Source organism: Rattus norvegicus, chromosome 4 (genome assembly GCF_021556685.1).
Source record: "Rattus norvegicus strain SHRSP/BbbUtx chromosome 4, alternate assembly SHRSP_T2T, whole genome shotgun sequence".
NCBI lineage: Eukaryota > Metazoa > Chordata > Mammalia > Rodentia > Muridae > Rattus > Rattus norvegicus.
In genome coordinates, this window is record NC_141537.1 from 14,858,576 (window position 1) to 14,865,149 (window position 6,574).

Consider the following 6,574-nt stretch of genomic DNA (forward strand, 5'->3'; position numbering starts at 1 on the left):
GAATCTTTGTAGGAGAGATGGTGGGGGTGCATGCCTCTAATTGCAGCTCTCTGGAGGCAGAGACATGTGGATCTCTATGAGTTTGGGGCTATCCTGGTCTACAGAGTGAGTTCCAGGATAGCCAGGGCTAGCTACTTAGAGTTTACTTTGACTTATGTAGCTCTCTCTAATAACACTAATTATTTATGTCGAACTTGAGGTTAAATAACTGAGATGATCATCAGAATGGTAGATGTGATAAGAATATAGTCAGACGTATAGTTTTTTATGGCGGTAAAACATATTTAATATAAGATTTATCTTTTTTGTAACTATTTTTAATGTTCAGTGACATTAAAGATATTCATTTAACTATGCAACCACCACCATTGTCCATCTCTATACTTTCTGCAATCCCCAACAACATACGCTCTCTATGTAAAATGAAATTCATCCCCAGAGCCGTTTTAAATGTCTGGTTCGGCAGTGTTCCACCTTGGATGTCTACAGCTCTACGCCCATTGAGTCACACTCTAGTTTCTCTTCTTCTGGCCCCTAGTGGCCATCATTCCCTATTTATTTCACTGTACCTATTATAAATGCCTCGCGTAGGGGGAAATCACAATTTATTTTTAATAGAAAGTATGTAATCACTGGATGGGACACAGTTTTGCTTGCTTGGGGAATTACTGATGAGTTTGTCCCAAGCCAAATCAATATGGTAGATGTATCTTATATGGTTCAATACCTCCTAGCCTGCCTTAGTTAGGGTTTTACTACTGTGCACAGACACCATGACCAATGAAAGTCTCATAAAGGACAACATTTAATTGGGGCTGAATTACAGCTTCAGAGGTTCGGTCTATTACCATCATGGCAGCATCCAGGCAGGCATGGTACAGGAGGAGCTGAGAGTTCTATATCTTCATCTGAAGGGTGCTGGCAGAATACTCATTTCCAGGCAGCTAGGATGAGGGCCTTGAAACCCATGTTCACAGTGAGACACCTACTCCAACAAGGACACACCTCCTAATAGTGCCACTCCCTGGACCAAGCATGTACAAACCATCACATAGCTCTTAATAGTTATCTTTTCTGTGTACTGAAACTAATCGTCACCCTGTTTTAAACAAAATCACCAATCAGATGTTCAGGTGGTACATTTACTTTGAAGCTATATGTAAAATGTTCGTTTTTCTTTGAATGTTAAATGGCACAGGAAACATTAGGTAGAACAGAGTAGGCAGGGTGGATCTTACTACCTAAATATATCCTGCTCAGTCCATGTTACTGTATGTATGCTTTCAGAGCTGACCCGTTGGCCCTGTACAACCAATTGGTGTGCTCTTCCCTTCAGAAACCCAAATTTCCCATCCCCATCTTTCCTTAGTTGCCTAAATTCTTTGTGTAGGGTCGAGCGAGGCCTTTGCCCCACCCACTTTGGTGTGTCCTTTGCTGTCATCCTTGTTCAGCTTATGTTTGGGCTGGGCAGTCATGTTGGTGAGACTTTATGGGGTCGCTTCTGACAATCCTCTGATCTCACCATCTCTCTGCTCAATTTCCTGCAATGTTCCCCAAGCCTCAGGTGCAGGAGTGTTTTGTTACTGTGCCCGCTGCGACTGGGCTCCACGGGTGTGGATTTGGATTGGCGTGGTTCTCTGTAGTTGTCTCCGTCTGCTGCAAATAGAAGTTTCCTCGATGAGGAATATGGAGTCTACTTACCTGTGTGAATGGGGACAAAGTGTGCAGATCGTTGTTGGTAATCATGCTGGTTTAGTACAGAGGTTGTAGATTCTCCTTCAATAACCACAACTCTACTAGTACTGAGAGGCTGGCGAGGTTCCCTGCACCCGGCATGGTTTCCCTCCAATTAGGGAGCTGTTGGTTACTGCCCAGGTATACATGCCACTACTGCACCCTCAGGGTTATCATGTCATGCTGGTCATCGACGGGGTTCACGAACATCCAGGGCTGGGTAGGTTGCCTCCCTCCTTTGGAAGTTTGCATGGTGCCTTTTGGTACCATGAAAGCTAGTCTTAAGGGAGGGGAGATCCAGGTCAGTTCTAGCTCAGGGCCTTCTGGGCCTGTTTCTCAAGTGCATGGTGTCTTCAGCAGTAGGCATTTTCCTTCTACCTCTCTCCCACCAGTTTCTTTTTTTTTTTTTTTTCCCAGAGCTGGGGACCGAACCCAGGGCCTTGCGCTTCCTAGTCAAGCGCTCTACCACTGAGCTAAATCCCAAACCCCTTTCCCACCAGTTTCTTAATGCACATTTAAAGATGATGATCACAGTACTTGAACTGAAAGCTATAAAATATTAAGCCTCAGGAATATAGATTACTAAATTTTATCCTTTCCAAGCTTCTCTGTTAATTTTTTAAAATTTCCATTTTATTGCATGGATGTTCTGCCTGCGTGCATGTCTGTGTGAAGGTATCAGATCGTGCATTTATAGACAGCTGTGAGCTGCCATGTGGGTGCTGGGATTTGAACCTGGGTCCTCTGGAAGAGCAATCAGTGCCTTCCCACTTCTGAGCCATCTCTCTAGTCCTGCTTTTCTTTGTTTTTACAAGCCCTTGTTTTGTAAAATATTGTTAATTCAAGATATTAAAAAGTGTGTTCCTTTAGTCCAGTTTCCCTTTTATTGGATTAAACAATTTCAACCAAAAATTTTACAAATTAATAAAGTGGTGACCAACTGTTTTTGCTGAGGCTGGACTGAGGAATGTAAGAGTAAACAGCAGGAATACACGGGAGAAGAACTTCCCTCCTGTGCTAGTCACTCCCCCATAATTTCCCAGCTAGCAGGCATTTGGGACATGGCTTACCAACAGGATGAGACGAGAGGTCAGCATTAGAATCTCAGGAATGGAGTGAATCTTCACCTTTGGTTCCACATAAATTATACCAGGACACAAGTGTTGGGACTCAGTGGTCTGTGTAACAAGCTGGAAACTCAGGATCTGTGGGTTATGTTCACGAGTCTCATGTTTGGTGTTTCACGCGAGTTAACCATGTTCACTCCCTGTGCTTTATTTAGGTTTTCTTCCCTCACTGAGGCTAGTGGTACCTAATCACTTCCTAAAATAGTTTTAAAAACGAAAGCACTAAACGCTCTAGAAGCTTTAGCTTTCACACGGACAGATGCAGAGACACAGGTTAAATGCTCTGCGAATGACCTATGAACAGAGAGCGTGGGTGTGAACAAAAAGACACTCCTGAAACCAGATTCTGAACTTTTCAAAACTTCTCGCTGAAACCACAAAAGTACCATCACTTTCTAAAATGCCGTTTGTCTCCCTTCTAACTCCTCACCTATTTCCCTACAGGGTTGGTGGTTAATAAATATGGAAAGGGGCTAAGAGAGGTAAGACGGGAGGGAAGGAATGTCGGTGCAGAAATCACCAGGTTGAACTAGTTTTTGTTTTCTGTGTGCAGTATGATGTATATATAGCACTGCGTGCTGAGACGCAGCTTGGGGACACTAGGCTGCTTTCCCACGAGAAAAGACTCGCAGAGGTTAAGCGACTGGCTCCATGTAAAGTGCTTGAGCAATCTCCCTGACTTGACAGCCCACATTCTCTATCTTTGCCTGTTCTGTTTCTGAGAAAAGCTGGATTTGTTTATGTATAAAACCAACCAAACCCATCCCCACAATTTTCAGAAGTCAGGCTGCCCCAAGCACTCTCCTGGTGGCCGCACGGGCTGCATTCTAACATCTCTGCACACTGCTACATGCCTGCTACAGGTTCTTTATGCATCAGATTCTTTGGCATCCCACCCCGACCCCACCTCTTAGCCTTGGCTTGCCAAAACCTAATCATACCTCATATGAGCATACATTCCACTCCTGCCCTCATTACTCTAATGACTTGGATCTTGGTTTCCAAGTTCAGATTCCCATGAGAAACAACCACTCAAGTCACCTTCCTATACTAAGCCATAGGCCACTGGCCAGTTTACATGACTTAGTAAGCTGGGTGATAATGTAAGTGCCCAAAGACTCAGGGAAAGCTGGGGAGTGTCAGAACAGTAAACTTCCCTGAAAACTATGCTACTTCCCGTAGCTTCCCATCTATCATAAAACAGACCCAGCAGGCAATGCGGGTGCATACTGTCATCCTAGTACCCGAAAGGTGGAGGCAGGAGGATCTGAAATCTTTGCCTGCATAACAAGTTTAAGGCCTGCCTGGGCTACATCAGACCTTATCTCAGACAAACAAGCAAACACAAACACCAGCTTCCCCCAGCAAGGCCTACCTCCTTTGCTTATTGTTTACCTGTTCCATACCGCCATTCTCCCTACCACTTGTAATAACATTTAATTTTGTTGGAAAAAAATCAATACATGTGAGAAGCAGAATATTCAGAACACAAGAGGATGCATGACCCTGGTCACAGTGTTATACACTTATTTATTTATTTATTTATTTATTTTTTGGTTCTTTTTTTTCGGAGCTGGGGACCGAACCCAGGGCCTTGCGCTTCCTAGGTAAGCGCTCTACCACTGAGCTAAATCCCCAGCCCCGTGTTATACACTTATAATCCCAGGATTTGGGAAGCTGAGGCAGGGGGACTATAGATTCGAGCAATTTGATGTCAGCCTTGGCTCACAGTGAGACTTTGCCTCTCAAACCAAATACTAAAAATAAAGATATGGGGCCAGAGAGATCACTCAGCAGGTAAGAACACTTGCTACTCTTCCTGGGGACCTGAGTTCAGGTTGCAACACCCACAGCAGGCAGCTGAGATCACTGTAACTCCAGCTCCAGGGAATCTGACACCCTCTTTTGGCATCTAAGGGCACCTGTACACATTTCAGGGGTGTGTGTGTGTGTGTGCATGTGTGTGTGTGTCTGCTGCGTGCACGTGTGCATGTACACACACACACACACACACACACACACACTATTTAAAAAAAAATAAAGGAAATCATCTTAAATTCTCAAGGCCCTTCTAGAGGCAGCCACAGCCAAGAGTTTTTGAAGTCCTCTTCAGAAAGAAATGATTTCATTATACAAACATATTTAAGTTTTAAGCGAAAGCATAAATAGTACGCCCTAAATGTACCTTATTTCCCTTGCAACGAATAGATATTTGGGACAATTCCATGTCAAAATACGTAAGATATCTTTATTTTAAAAAATACCTTCATAGAAAGTTGTGGTTCTTGCCTTACCTTAATTGTGTGTGATGCTAAGGTGATCCCAGTGTTTCACGGGTGGCAGGCACTGAGTTATGTCCCCAGCCCTAACTTCGGTCGTTTTCTCTCCAGTCTTCCTGTTATCCCAATGTCAGCCGCCTAACTCTGGCTCTGTGAAGGTCTGTCCTTCCATCTGGGTCTTTGAACTTGACCTTTGACTCCTGGCCCAGCCTCTGTTGCTCCATCCACTGCCTCCTGTTAGCTCTCATTTCATTTTCCCTCTATTAATTCATGACTTGTTTTTTTAAAAAGCCAAGTTAATATTTTCCTCAGTCCCAGTGGACTTCTCACATCAGAACCCTTCGGTGGCTGGCCGTGTCCACAGGACCAGTGGTGAATCCTTACCTAGGTGTTCGTCTCTTTCTGGAGACCGGTCTACTGGAGTGCCTTATACACAAAATCTGCTTAGACTTCTGCTCTGCTGCTCTCAACCTTTGTGTCACCCCTTCTCTTGCCTGGGAATTCTTCTTCCTGTTCAAACTCACTTGTCCTGAGACTGCTGGTTCTGCTCTGGAACGCTCCTCTCAGGGCGATGACATCACTTGTTCTTAACCTCTCACTTGGCATTTCTGCCTTCTAGAAATGCTTCGTAAGTGGAGGAGTTCTCCTAAAACATTTTCTGCAACACACACACACACACACACACACCCCTTCACAAACACACATACACACACCACATAACCCTTCATATTTTGAGTATCTCAAAAGACATGTAGATTGAATATATTTAGGACATTCTAGATTTTTAAAAATACATTTATTTGTTTGTGTAGTGAACGGGGTGGGTGCATGGAGGTCAACTTGAGGAAAGTTCTCTTCTTGCGGGGAACAAATGGGTCATCAGGCTTGGCAGAAAGCACTGAGCCATTTGATGGCCTCCCAAATATATATAGAAGAGGGTGACCTGGGAGGAGGAAGGGTATAATGGTGGCCAAGAAAGGGGCTATGGGATGATGAATATGAAGGAAGAATATGGCATGCATGTGGGAAGATACCATGATCAAATTCATCATTTTGTACAATTTTTAATTGTAAGAAAAGTTAGAGATGGACTGGAGAGATGGTTCAGCAGTGAAGAGCACTGGCTGCTCTTCCAGAGGTCCTGAGTTCAAACCCCAGCAACCACATGGTGGCTCACAACCATCTACATTGAGATTGATGCCCTCTTTTGGTGTGTCTGATGAGAGTGACTGTGTACTCATATACATAAAGTAAATCTTAAAAAAAGAAAAAGGAGCTGGCTACTGATCATCAAGGGAAGCTAAGCCTTCCAAAAACCAATGAACTTTTCAGACATCCTTTAGTTTTTACCTCACCTACACACAATGCCAAAAATAGCTGCTGGGAACTCAAGTAACCCTCAAGCATTGTAGGAGTTTTCTCATATGGAAAAAA

General features: G+C 43.9%; 1 long non-coding RNA gene across 1 annotated transcript; it reads right to left on the reverse strand.

The window, feature by feature from the left end:
- Window positions 1–261: 261 nt before the first annotated feature.
- Window positions 262–5,691, reverse strand: LOC102556034 (uncharacterized). The gene is made up of 3 exons (XR_015686318.1): window positions 5,156–5,691; window positions 2,805–2,939; window positions 262–1,656 (listed from the first exon to the last, which is right to left on the reverse strand). It is a non-coding gene; the product is annotated as an uncharacterized LOC102556034 (long non-coding RNA).
- Between the last annotated feature and the right edge of the window lie 883 nt (window positions 5,692–6,574).